Here is a 15290-nt window from a genome sequence, read left to right on the forward strand (position 1 = left end):
GATTGTGTTTATAATCAGATAAGATTATTGCCAAAACAACATCTGAGCGTCCAGTGGCTTTGTATACTGGTGGTATCAGTAGTGTGCCATGAAACAACGCAAATTGGGGTCAATGTGGTTGCGGTCCATACTTCCTTCCGGTCTGGCTGGTCGATGGACATGAAACGATGAAACTTTAAATTGTAACATAACATAATTGGAGTTAAAATATAAGTTTACTGTAGCAGAAGAAGACCTTTCAGAGGATTTGAAGAGTGTGGATTTGGGAGGTTGTCTTGTGACAGTATGGAAACTGTAATCTGTATGTACACATTTCACCATGGTCGAAACCTACAAAAACTAATAGTCAAACCAACGTCCAGATCAAACACAAATGTTTTTTGTTGACACCATAGAATTTTACCTGAATTTAAATTTTCATACGGCATATTCAAAACAAATTCCCCTAACTTACCCCGTCCATCCCATCCATGGTAAAAATAAATACAGTATGCAGAAAGAGCCTGTTTATCTAACATGTCTTTTCTAATTTTTTTGTGAAGTGAAAAGTCATATTAAGCTGGATATTATCAGTTTACATGATCCAAAAGCTTACTACTTCCAAGAGTTAGTTCAGAGTTAAGACTATAATAGTGCATCCAGGTTCAAAGTTTAATTATAATGTATGTTGTTGGGCCAAGCAAGATATAAAAAAATAACTTTGGTGCTGTGTACTAGTACAAATTGCCTAACACCGTAAAAAAAATCTTTACATTCATAAGAATAATAAGAATGGATTTTATTTTAACTTTATATTTAATTTTAAAAAATCAATATTTGTGGATTATTAGTAGCTAGTATTAAGTTAATGCTTTTACCGCGCTATATTCATTCATAGATGTTTAGCCTCAGATTATTTCTTCGTAGGGTAAAACATTTGCTTAACATGGGAAGCGTTGACCAAGGAGGGTAACTGATATTTGCAAATCTCTGCTTCAGGAGAAGATAAATGTGTATGACTGGTCTAGAATAACAATTGGTTGGCTCCAATGGCAATACAAAATGTAACATTTTGTCACTCAACATCTAGACAATATCTACTGAGTCTGAGTACAACATAGATATCATCATTGACTATTCTATCTACATAAACCTATCTGCATAAACCTATCTGCATAAACAGTTTTTTACTTAAACAAACAATCATTAAAATATGATACTTTAAGAAGGAGTCACTAAGGCATTATTGGATTTTTAATCATTTTTAGATGATATAATAGTGCTATCGTTGTTATAAATCATCATTGGAAGCAATACGATATTTTTTGGAGATTCCTTACACTGTGCTTTGGCAATTTATTTAAGTTATATTAGTTCAGTTTGGCTTAGTTTTTTTTATGATAGGCCTCATAACAAATATGGAAATAGGCTTCATTTAATCAAAAGACGTTTTGTACCGGAACGATGGATTTACCTCCTATCGATAACTGTTGGAAATCCATTACGTATATTACCAATGACATTGGTTAATTAATGGACGAGAAGTTAGGATTGTTGTTGACTGATATTTGGTTGATTTGCCCATACAAATAACATTATTGTGTTCACCAATGACACCGGTAAGTAGGCTAGGTGTGGGTGGACTCTTTCATTATTGCGCTAATGTTCACTCATCCCGTTACGCGCAGAATAAGCGTACTACTGTACCAGTATGTTGTAAACAAGACAACAAACTGCACTTGACAGCATTAGACGATTACTCGCATTCGGAGGTTTAATTATTAAGTTTGTATTTGTTCTTAATCAGTGTACAACTTAAAGACAGGAATGGCTTATCTATAATAAAAGCCATTACTGATGCTTTTCGCATTATACCTAATGACAACTGATGCTGTCTACACTATCGGCCTTGCCCCAGATATCGGGCCCTGTACCATTGTGCGTGTTGTGTGCAGGTTCACTATTATGTGCAGCATTTGTGTGTTGTGTGGCGAGTGAAACTGAGACTAATTGATCGAGTGAAGCGGCTTTCTGACTTCTTGTTGCTCTCGCTTCAACTCTAGTTTTGTGATCGTAAACTAATTTGTACATATTTATTTTACTTGTCTTAATAGTGTATAAAACGTTTTAACGTCGTTTGTTAAGCTATCATTGTTCTCAATGTTTGTTGAATGAATAATTAATAAACTAATCACAAAGATTATATAGTTGGAAGGAAAATTGAAACAGTTCATGGTAAAAAAAATACTGAAGCTAGTTTCGCGACTTTTTTCAAGCTGGAATTTGATCACGTTTTTGGTGGGAGATACCTAATGAACATATAAAGATTAAGTTAGTACCTAATCTGGGCAGCCCTTGAAACACGCCTCCTGAAATCAACTTTTGCTTGAAACAGTCAATATTTAAAAAGGAATCTAATATAAAAAGGTTCAACAAATAAAATAAATCAAAACTATTTTCGGTGAGAATAACAAAAAATTGTTTGTTTACGTCGGCAAAATAAAAAAAATTGCATTATAAACATGATTTTTCTGTAGTAAACAATATAAAGATGAATTTTTGCAGGCGATAAACATGTAACGAAACAGACAATTTGACAGTAGTGTAGCGACAAATACATTGTTACGAATGGATTAATTGTGCTACATCCATGGACTTGATTTGCCGTGACTCAGTAAGTGTTTGTATTGGCCAAAGGTAGTTATCGGCTCATGGTCAAGATACCCAAGCGTTCAGCTGCATATGATGTATAACTTAGTAAATTTCTTACGAAAGCTTCAATTCGATGCCTCTGTCCACTCTCTATCTTTCGTGTCTGGTAAACCATCATACACATATTCATACCTTCATACTCATGGTATAATTAACAATCAGTTACAGTAGATCAAGCTGACTCGTGAGCCACGTTCGATTTACTTCAGTAATTGGAATGGATAATTGTACGTCAGTGCATACTGCATTGCATAGCCTACATACTAAAACGTGCGTTAATTTAATTAAAAATTAAATTCATGTTAATTAAATTAAATTAAATTAACATGTTTAATCTATGGAAAAATAGCAACAAAAATATATAAATTTTCGTTAAATAAATACGTGATATTTTAACCATTCCTAGAAGGCATATAGTATGTATACAGACAGCAAATTATTTTATTTAAATAAAAACAAAAAACTATTTTTCATATCCATAATTTATAGAATTGTTGTAAATAGTTGTGCTATGCAGCACTTTGGTCCAAAATAGTTTTTCTCGTATTTTATTATTTTATTTTTATTTATTTTATAACAAATTATTTTTTTATTAAATTTCTTATTATTCTAGAAAAAACATTCCTAATATATTGATTAAAGATATAATTGAATAAAAATAAAGTTTTTAAGAAGATGAATTTATGTTATAGACAATCAACTATAACACTAAATGTCTGAATAATCGGCGGATATATCCGCCTACCGTCCGTTATGCACAAAATGCTTCGGATATATCCGCCTATAGTCCTGGAAGTTAAGCGTGTAATGACAAAATTCGAAAGATTGGTAAATAAGTTAGTACAGTGTGAGTGGTGAGCTAATTATTTTTATATTGTTTAAAATCAAATTCATCCGAACACGCCTTAAACAATAACTACTGTTGTTAGTAAACTTGTACTATTGTTAAGAATTTACTTCTTAGATAATTCCTCATGTTATGTTATGTTAGTGCATATTATGAACTAACAGTAAGAAACCACTCAAATGAAATGATGGAATATTTACAGAGGCAACGCGAGGAAAGTAAGAATTTTGTTTACTTCTGTATAAGCAAGAGCATCTGCTGTACACAAACCGACCTCTTCATCATATTACTGTACTTCACAAGCTAACGTCTTCAAAGAGCCATTTTTGAATATACACATCAGTATTTTTCCATCCGTTAATATTTGGTGAAATTGATATTTGTTATATCTTAATATTATTTCGATTGATAAACTCGGGTTCCTTTCCAGTGAGGTGCGCAGTATATCACTACGGGTTGGTAGTAATGAGTATATTCCCAGTAGCCATGCTGTATCGTTCAGCGGTATAACTACAATGCTAGCATCGCATACCAATGTATGTCAACACATGGACGTGGCGGAAGCCTTTATGTCTTCATGGTTTACCGACCACCGGCCTCTGGCCAGGACATTGGCACGACGACGACACATACCATTGACTACAGGACTGTACATCTCAGAGCAGTATATGATACTATATAAATGTTCAGGTTTGAGATAATCATGCATAATCGCTCTAAAAACAAACTATCTACTAAAAAAAAAAAAAAAAAAAAAAAACCTTGTCTTATCTTACTCCCTTTAACTTCTTGTTTAAACGTTTACAGGTAAACATAGCAGTATTTTGATTAGCTTTCTCCATTTGTTTGTTCCCTTACAATCACATACGTATACAATATTTATAATTATTATAAAAGTGTTTTTATTGTAGTCTGCCTATGGAACTAGCAATACAGTTAACTTGGAATATTTCACACTCAACGCTACAAAACAAAAGAAAATATGTTAAATAATAAAGAAATTATGGGATTTGTTTTCGATGTTATACTAGTGAATACAAAATACTCAACCTATTTATTTAAACGTTAAAAGATACTAGATAACCTGTTGCTCGAAACCGAGCAAAACTGCAGGCTGTAATGAAAGAATAACCAGTAAAAAATAAACAGCAAGACTTAATCAAAGAGTCACTCTAAAGTAATTTCTGAATGATTATATAAATATGAAAAATCTAATGTTGTAAAAAGATTATAAAAGTAGTATACAATATTTAAATATAGATCCGCTCTCGTAATGCTTTGGCTATCCTATCTCTTATGTACTGTAGGTGGGTGCCCTTTATGAGAACGTTGATGTCAACCACACACTGTAGTGAGTTTTTAGACTTTTTGTAGCAAGCTAAATCGCTCTTAAAATTAATTTCCATTCTAGCTCCTGAGCTGTTGAATTCAACATAATGAATATCTCTCTTTCACCAACCAGTACGACACGTACTATAGGATTGTTAAATTATTTGTACTACCTATATGTTCTGTTTTAGGCGTGTTTAAATTAGGGGCGCCAACGAAAGTCTCCGGTTGGGAACATAAGAGGGTAAGCAAGTGGATCTAACGACGGATCTAGAACGGATTCGCGTTTAACATTATTAGTTTTTGGAAAAGACCTAAGATTTATTTGGCCAGGCTGTGCTCTGTTTCAGCTTTAAAAATAGCCGCGACATTTAAGTAGCATAAGTAAGCACATGAATCTCACTGTACTCATCAAACCTCTCGTCCCTTCTAAAAATCCTCTAAAATTCTTCCATAATTTTAAAAGATTAGGCAAATAGGTTGGCAATGTGACCCTATTCCCGCATATTTTTTCCTCGCATTTTTGTTTGAATTGTGTTTCAAGCGCTGTTGGGTTCCAGTGCCAACGTCGTACTCAACTATACATCTGTGCGGGTTCACGATGACCTTCTAAAGGTATTAGATTATTTACTCGGAGATAACACGTGTCATGGATCTTTAAATTGTAGATCCCCTGTGTGATCCTCTCATCTAAATGAGCTTCAGAGCTGACCATGGCAAAGGTGAAATTGAATTGACGAATTTTAGATATAAGCCTCGCAGCCCTGTTTTTAGATTGGGAGTTTCCAATAACTTCCTGAAAGTATAGTGAATTCCGCAGAAGAGGTAATCGGGTCTTTCATTTATGGTAACAATGAGTGGAAATTTAACTGCTTCGGTCTTTTCTTTGCTTAAAATGTAAGCCACCACAATGTAAACATTTAACGTTCATTTGTCTGAGGAGATGTATCCATGATGTATCACCACGATGGTACTGCCACTCTGTAACCTTCAAATGTTCCATTGGTAGGTTGATGCAAGCGGTAACGTCCGCGTTCCCTCCAGCCACTCACAGTTCTTCATCTTAATGGTGGCTTAATTTTAAATTGAGATAAAAATACGTAAGTTAACCAAACAACAGAAAACACTACAACGGAATTTTGATATACATTGTAAATTACGTGATACGGTAATGCAACGGGTAGGTAACTGCACTAAGAATAATCACTTTCAAACATTCACTTGTTCATCACACCGAACTGTAACCAAAACTACATGGTAATTCAGTAAAATAAGAAGCAAGTTAAATTAATTCAAATATTACGAACAATGTGCTATCAAGTTTTGCTAGGAAACTATATGAACCAGACTTATTTAACAGACATTTAAATGAAAATATCTATTCCGGCTTTGCTCTGGAAGTTTTAAGTCCTGCAGTCTGTGGTTAACCTTAGAAACTATTTCAAACTACGTCCATATGTTATTTGTAAACAAAGGGAAATGAGTTTGATCTAATGTCAACAGATAGCGCCTCCTTCCAAACTTTAGCCCTTAAGTGTACTTAAGTGGTACCCTTTCTTAGAGACGTATTTGCACATCTACGTGAAAATACCTTTAATTTGACACCTCAAACGTTAAAATCCGTCAAACCGTTATTGAGTTATGACTGTGAAAAGAAACCTGCTTGCGTATTAATATATAGATGACGGAAACACTTCGTATTTCTATGAGTTTACTTCCATATCAACTAATAAATAATCCAGTTTCTGTTAGGTACATGATGACACTTTTACAACTTAAATTGCAAGCAATGTTCACTTAAAATCGTGGAATCCTAGTATTTCCGATGAAAGGGGTGTAATGTTCAATATTTTTAAGGAAAGTATATTTCAGTTAAGCCTCCTACACCCACGTGCCTTGTTGACCGAGCGAAGGACTTTGTAGGCAACTACTATACTCGCAAGGTCAGTATTAGGTTTCACGTGGCCGTGTTTAATAACGAACGCCGACTTTTTGTGGCTTGGTTCTGGAAAGATCAAGTTTTGTAAACTGATCCTGGTCATGGCAATCTTTACGTTCTATTGTCCCTTTAGTAAGTCTTTCGGAAATCAGCATTTAAGGTAAAAGACAATTAACATACCTTTCCGAAGTTATCTTATACGCATGCTATGTTAAGGAAAGGTGACAGCTTGCAGGTTAGATTGTTGTTCTAAAATGTAGATAATCGAACCTAAATACAGTTTTTATTTTGTTTAAACAAACTTTTTTACCAACTGCATTAACGATTTTTTTCTTATAAATGACATAATGTAATAATGCTTTGCATAAAAACATTTTTATTTAAGCTCACAAGTTTAAAAGTTTATTTTTTAACAAATGTGAATAAAAGATTTTAAATATTAACCTAAACATTCGGATTTAAAGTATGAAACATATTTATTTTGAACTGACCATTACATTAATATTGGAGTTTTGTTTTGATGTAAAAAGATAGAAGGGAGGTATTTTTATTTAACACTCAGTTTCTGTTACTAAGTACAAAAAAAATCGGCAGAGATCAAGAACAAAGTTGTTAATTCCAAGAACCCTATGAGAGAACTACGGAACACTGTTAATCAAAATAAAAAAGGGCCAAGTTAAAATTACAAACCAATTAATTAATTAAGGATTCAAATCGAAACAAGCTTACTGATCCAGATTTTGGTTGCTGAAGAATTCAATACACTTTTCATAAACATTGGACAAGTAAACAATGTTAACAAATCATCTTTTGAAACATTGTGCAGATATAATTCTATATTTTTACACGATACAAATGGAGAAGAGGTCATAAAAACTATTAAAGATATGAAATCCTCTATCTCTTATGGCTTTGACGAGATCTCTTCTAAAATTTTAAAAGCTCGCTCTTTCGAACTGTCTACTCCTGTGACGTATTTAATAAATCAGTCCATAACTAATGGTAAGTTTCCACAGTTATTAAAAATTTCCAAAGTTATACCAGTTTTGAAGCTGGTGATTATCAAAAAACAATCAATTAGAGACATCTATCCTCTCTTCATTCAGTAAAATATTTGAAAAAATAATTCTGCATGGACTTTTATTATTTCTAAAAAAGAAAAAACATATTGTCAAATAATCAATTTGGATTTCAAAAGAAAATATCAACTACAAACGCTATATTTGAAGTAAATAAATATATTAAATTTCATCTTGATGGAAATAATAATGTAAAATATTTAAATTACAAAAGTCTGAATTAAGAGTTATTTTTAAATTGAATCCATGCCAATCCTGTAAGAAAGTATTAAAAAAGTACCAGTTAATGACCTTTTACTCAATATATATTTACAAAACATTACTATTTTTAAAGAATAATTTTGAGATATTCTGGAAAAATTATGAGTTATGTTTGAAGAATTATAGCTTAAGAAAATTTAAATAATTTCTTCTACTTTACACAAAACAAAATGTTATGAAAAACAACTTCATTACAATGGAAGAAAATGATTTAACAAATAACCAATTAATATTCAAAACTTAAAATTAAAAGAATACAAGAAAAATTCAAACAAATCCTTACTGAAGATCCGATCTATTCTGTTGAAGACTTCAATGATAAATGCATCAACATTTAAAAATGAAATTATAAACAGTTTTAAATTAATACTAAATCTGAGTTAAAAGTAAATTAATTGTAACGTCGGTACAATGTATATTGTGAAGACAATAGAGTATTATAATTATCATTATTGTTATTATTAGAGTAGGTATTGAAGCAAATTGACACCCACTTTCCACAGAAAGGAAGAGCTTTATTTAATAGAAAATCTATGCGGTTGGCGGTTATAAACTTATGTAAATTAGCACAACCAATGATTTCATTTATCTTACTGCTACAGAATACATATGATCATAGATGAAGTAATATCTTAATCTATAATATAATATTACCCTAAAATCTTTCAAGAATAATTAATCTCCGAGTATTCTTCAGCTATTTAGAAATTACTTGGTCACCGTCCGTGAACATTACCCAGTTCTCTTTGGTCATTGCTGGGAAGGTAAATATGAGTAGCACAAACACACGTCAAGGACCATGGTGCAGCCCATCGCTGACACTAGCACTGATAACACTTATCACATGTGATAACGAACTGCTGTGGTGATAATTGATCTGGTAAATGAAACTGCTCAATAGAGTTATCAGGTGATAGTTGGCGCGACATGAACTAAGTTAACACCACGTGAATCATATCTCATATCGCTTGAGGGGAATCTTAATCTTTTAGATCCATCAAAAATAGCTTCCGAAACTAAAATGTTTTAAATTATATTTTCTGTTATTTCTTTTCCTATAGTATAATTCAAATATAGTATTTAAACGAACTCTTAGTTACTGCTTTCAACAACCTAAGAGTACTATTGTACCTAAAAGTTTTCTTTTTATGAATGAGAATGTAGAGTGACGAGTGTCAAATAAAGTCAGAGGACCTGCGAAGCTCCATTGCTGGCGAAGACCAATTTTTCTTTCCTCAGCCAAGACCATTTACTTAATTTCAAATGTTCAAGGACCAGCTGGTAAAATTCAGTGCGGTGGATGGTTAATAATTTAAAGCATACTCAATATTAATACAGATTTTTAATTCAAATTACAAGTGTTTCGGTCTATTAGACTTAATTTGTTTTTAAATCATGAACCAAGAGTTTCTTTTTACACTTCGATCTAAAATGTACCAAATAAAAACTGAAATGAAACTGTTAAATTTTTTTCTTAATCTTGCAGTTTCTGGATCGAAAGACAAAAGCTCCAATCTATGTGCATTTTCGAAAACACGATGAACTAAGGTGGTTATTGTAGTTATGTTTGTGATATTTCCATGAAATTTCGGCGTGTAGTTTCTACTGATATTCTGAAACTTTATTGAACTTTTTATCGATTCCGCTCTATTTCTGCGACACTCAGATCTCGTCAAAATGAGTCACTGATAAGAGATAGCATTATCAAGGACAGGTTTCAAGATAACTAGACAACTCCCTGGGTAAAAATCACACGTTCAAAAGTAAACTTTTGACATGGCTTGGCATTCACGACTGGAATCGGGTTATGACGTGTGTTTAGTAAGAATGTGTTGTAACTAAGTAACTAAGATAAAATGGAAACCCGCTGAGAAATAAAGATTTTTAGTTGTACAGGACAGGCAAAATAAGGCGAAGCAGTCATCAGGGTTCGCCTTATTCTGAGCAAAAAAAAATAGATATATATATATATATATCTCAGCTGTTTATTATTCGATATTTTAGTATTGGTGTCGTTTGATAAACGATTTTGAATGCTAAATAAAAGTTTTCCTGAGAATTTACTATAAAATCAGACATCTTTTGGGAATTTAAGCTATAACAATTAAAATGCCCGTCATATTGAAATAAAAAAATATATCTAAGTAGTTTTTAAGATATTAATTAAAATGATTAATAACTCGCTAACCAGGTGTTTCCGGAAAAAGGGTTATTCTTGATTTTCGTTTTATTTTGACCCGTTAAAATTATTGTAAATAATTTGTAATTACTTTTTGGAACCCTGTAGGGGCCTAGGCCTACCAATTGTTGATCTGATCTGTAGATATAAATTGCATTGTAGCTTATAACACAAGTTATTCTGTTAAGTCTCTCTATAACTCTCTCCAAGACTTTATACTGGCAATACCTTGGTGTTGTATACACCGCACCTGTTTAAAAACCTTTGAATACTTAAAATGTTACAACACAGGGTTGCTTTTGCCAAATGTAAAGTTGTGTAAAATCATTTTGAAAAAATCCAAAATGTCGCAAGACAAAAATGTTAGAGCATAGATATACTCTCACATGTTAGGTTTTGTATTTTTTACACTTAACACGATTTTTTTCATCTACTAGATGTCCCCAACAATAATCAAAAGTCAAATTTTGTCAGACTTTCAGTGCATACTCAACCCGTTTAGCGCCTGGACTACCTTGGTAACAAACCCCAAATACAGGTAAAAAAATAATAATGAAATTTCTAATGAATCGTACAATACAGATCCAACAATGAACTTAAACATTTATATAAAACGAAACGGATGTAAGGTAAATGCACCAGTAGCTGACAGTGCTCCAGTAGCTGACAGTTTGAGTTTCTTTACATTATAATGTGGTCTCTTAAAAATATTTACACATGATTGCATTGTTAGAAGAACATATGTTTATTCTTGATTAGTTTACAAAAAAAAATCAGTTAAATTTAGCCCATACTTGCGGAATGGTGGTGGTTTGAAAGCGACCCTGTCCGTACACATCACATTTAGTCGATTCCCTTAATGAAATTGTTAAGAAAGTTAGTTTAGTTTTTTGTCATTTCGCTAAATTTCTTAAATAGTATTAATGATTAGGCTCATTATTTTTATCAATTATACCTTTGTTGACAATTTCATGATAAAATTGGGGTGTTAGGGGTTTTGGATTAAAAATTATATCAATGTCAGGCTTTGGTACACAAAAGCCATACAAGTTCCAATAGCTGACAGGGGATATTTGCTACTTGCACAATATTAAATTGGTTTTACCCATCGAAATTTGCATGCTATTTATAATTTATGTGATCTCACATTTTTATAAAATGATTTTAATTTTTTAATTAACAAGCCAAATTATCTAAAAAAATGTATATATGTTTTTAATATAAATAAAAAATATATACAGGGTGACAAAAAAGTCTGGAAACGGTTTAATATCTTTTTAACTAAGTCCGTTAGATAATTCAAACCTTTCACATCAACTCACATGTATAAAAACTACTTTTTCCAAGAATTATCATTTTTTTACCTCTACCAGGGGACGACCCATGAGGAGTAGTTAAATAATCTTTAATGTAAGCATAGGTTGATATGCACATCATTTTAAAGGTCTGGTCAAGTGGAGTTCATTGCCGGAAACCGCGTCAAAAAAGGTTTATCCGTTACAAAATGGCGGTTGTCCAAAGTTCTTGTTGAATATACCTGCACAGGCCTTACTATTGGTAAATACTTGTATTAAACATTAGCTTGAGAGCTGAAACTGTATTTTAAAGTCAACTAGCTCATAGACTAATATTATTCAATCTTCAAAACAAATTTAAACGGGTTTCAGATTTCCCGGCTAATTTTGAATTTGAGTATTTACCAATTCTAAGGCCTCTGCTGGTATTCCGCAAGAACTTTGGACTGCCGCCATTTTGTAACGGATGAACCTTTTTAAACGCGGTTTCCGGCAATGAACTCCACTTGACCAGACCTTTAAAATGACGTGCATATCAACCTATGCTTATATTAAAGATTATGTACCTACTCCTCATGGGCCGTCCCCTGGTGGAGGTCAAAAAATAGTAATGCTTGCAAAAAGTAGTTGTCATACATATAAGTTGATGTGAAAAGTTTGAATTTTCTAACGAATCTCTTTAAAAAGATATCAAGCCGTTTCCAGACTTTTTTGTCACCCTGTATATATTTTTTAATGTAAATAATTTTTATTTTTAAATATGTAAAATAAATTTTAGTAATAACGTTTTACATGGTTTTATAATTTAATTATTACGTTAGATTTTATTCGTCTTATAAATTATAAAACCCTTAGGTTTAGCAGCTAGTACATGTATAGTTCCAGTGTCAGCTACTGGGACAACTGACTGTCAGCTACTGGTACAAGCACTTTTTTCACTGTCAGCCACTGGAACACGTACAAAGGTTGAATTAAGTTTAAAAATGTTATAAAATATATTTAAAAAACCCTTTTTGTATGACAAATTTGAAAACTACACTAAATTTAGAATCACATAAAATCCGTAATATCTCTTTAGTTCCTATTTATTCAAAACCACGGATTATTAAGTGCGTATAGTTTCTTATACTGTCAGCTACTGGTGCGTTTACCTTACCTTCACCGAACGACCTAAAATGTGTCTTTTCTTGTGGGCATTACTCCAGCCTGTTGTGAGTGTAGATCGTTCCCGCCGTGCCGCGTCTCTGGAACAGTCAACAAAACAGCTGATTGTTGCCAACAACCGACGATGTAAACAGTCACATGTTTTATTGCTGTTAGCCTAGATATCCTACGATTCTGGGTGTGGTAACACTTCAGAGTTCTGGAGTGTCTTTGTGTCGGATTGCATGTTTCTGACTTGGTAAACAATACAAAGGTTTCGTGGGAACACTCTGAGCAGCCAACACGATATGTTCTGCATTTATACTGTATTAGTAGAAAATAAGTATTTTTTCTCCAACCATGGACCATCAAAAGGTAGTAAAATACCATGATGGTAGGCCTACTGACTAAACGGCTAAACTACTTTATTAAAAGTAAATAAATCTTGCTTGTGGAGTTGGTATTAACTATATTGTTTACTCGTTTAGCGGTTCGAGTGAGATAATTTCTGGACTTCTATGCCATTTTTTTATTGGGATATCAATAATGATGCTATCTAACAAAAAGTATTATAGGACATGGTTTGCACTATTTCGTTACAAAAACCACAGAACTACAAAATAGTCTGGAAACCCAAATAAATAAATTAAAAACAAAACTATTGGCATGTTTATAAGTGAGAATGCATGTGAAGCTAGAAAACAATAATATTTCCCGCTAGCCAAAGGGTTCCACTGTTCATCATTACTGGTCCAGTTAGACTCTATAGAGGAAGCTACGTAGAATCACAGAATAAAGAGAAGTAATGGCTAACCTTTATGTACTTTTGAAATATATATGTATTTCTTTTTATACTCAATGACTAAACCAAAGGGATGAAAGGGAAAATATGTACAAGTTTTTAAGGCATGAAACGAATTTTAAACTACCAAAACGTTGTTTTCAAATTAAATATTTGGGTGAATATTGAAGAATTATATTAATTGAGGTATATAAAAAATGCATGTTTAAAATTATAAAAAAAAATTACACTTTAAAAGTCTGTGTGGTACAATATCAGTATTCTAGACACAATAATAAATCTAATCAAAGTAATATTTCGAATAATGTAACGATTCTCTGTCATATTTTAAAAGTGAAAGTAGAACCCCGGTTAACCGAAATAAAGAGGGGAGAGCCGTTTCGGATAACCAATTTTTCGGTTAACCCGTCATATGCTATATAGCCTAGCATTCCCACGGCGAGTTGGAAAAAATAAATTTAAAACGATTTCTATATAATACAGTATTTTATTCCAGCAATTTCAGCAACGCAACAGAAATGTTACTATGGGTTAGAATATACTTTACACTAAACAACTGAAGTTACTAAAGCATTTTACATTACGTATTACTTATATTTTAGTTCTGTATTACTTTATGGAACCGTTTCGGTTAACCGGGGTTCTACTATACAAGCAGTTGTGAGAACCGGTAGCATAGCGATATTTAGTAGTAGGTACATTTTAAAGGTGACCTACCCAAGCACTGGTTGCACGTAGAATATCTAAGAGGTAAACAACAACAACAACACACACACTGTTATGCACAACTCCCGCGGTGGACTGAGCACGAGCAGCGATCAGCTGGGTTGAGTGGTCCTAGTCCGGGGACTGACGCTTCTGATTGGCTGACAGCCGCAGTTCTGGCCTCTCATTGGTCACCGAGTCGCTCTTATATCGAGGGAAACCTGTAACTAACAATGTGGTCTGCAACAAAATTGCTTGTATTTTCAAGATCTGTTATGCAGGGTTTCCTTTTCTTCAGTATTGTTATTGAATAACGCTGTTTTGAGAAAGACCTCCATAGATTGAAGGTTTCAGTGTTTGATTTTTGGCACGAAAGCTTATAACTTAAGTGTTTTTTTGCCAACGACAATGTAACATAGAATATCCAAATGAGGAACGTAGGCTTTACATGGAGTGCAATATCGAGTCTTACTTTATAAAAAAGAGGTAATATTGAAAAAATATACCAAGGTATTACTGAAACTGGTAAAATAAAAATCTACATTTTCCAAGATGAGACATTAAAGTGTGCCCATTGGCGTATTTAAACTTTGTAACAACGTAAAAAAACGTTGTAAAAATAATTAGACCAATGATAATTGGTGACATTAAAGAGGCATATTTTACCATCAGTGACCATCCGCGAATATCCAGCCAAAATGGTACTAAAAATATAAAATACGGTGACCTTAGTTATAAAAAACACGTTTGCCAATTTTTGACAGGATGTTCTATAACAGTGTAAAATCGAAATAGAATAAGATAAGTAAATGAATAAACATTTATTCTTTGATTGTTACTGTCTAGAAAATAAACTAGTGAAATGCCGATTGTATTCTTAATAATGTAACTGTTAAAGATTTAAAGTGAAGTAATTAATCTTTATATAAAATCGTAATTAAAGACAGTAAAAAAATTGCTTTGTATGTATTTTCAACCCGATAGGTCATGTGTGGTATAATAGAGCAAACTAGTGATGGG

At 32.7% G+C, this 15290-nt stretch overlaps 1 protein-coding gene across 1 annotated transcript in view; it reads right to left on the bottom strand.

The window, feature by feature from the left end:
- LOC128983545 (cGMP-dependent protein kinase, isozyme 1-like) overlaps positions 1–14360 on the bottom strand; it is a 121240-nt gene extending 106880 nt beyond the window's left edge. Inside the window, exons 1-2 of the mRNA XM_054402854.1 lie at positions 14283–14360; positions 12777–12864 (exon numbers count right to left, since the gene is read on the bottom strand). The gene's annotated coding sequence lies outside the window, so the exon portion shown is untranslated. The remainder of the gene's footprint in view (positions 1–12776; positions 12865–14282) is intronic.
- Between the last annotated feature and the right edge of the window lie 930 nt (positions 14361–15290).

The sequence above is a fragment of the Macrosteles quadrilineatus genome, unplaced genomic scaffold, assembly GCF_028750875.1.
Source record: "Macrosteles quadrilineatus isolate MER2022 unplaced genomic scaffold, UCM_ALF_1.0 Scaffold_1__1_contigs__length_201487025, whole genome shotgun sequence".
Classification (NCBI taxonomy): domain Eukaryota; kingdom Metazoa; phylum Arthropoda; class Insecta; order Hemiptera; family Cicadellidae; genus Macrosteles; species Macrosteles quadrilineatus.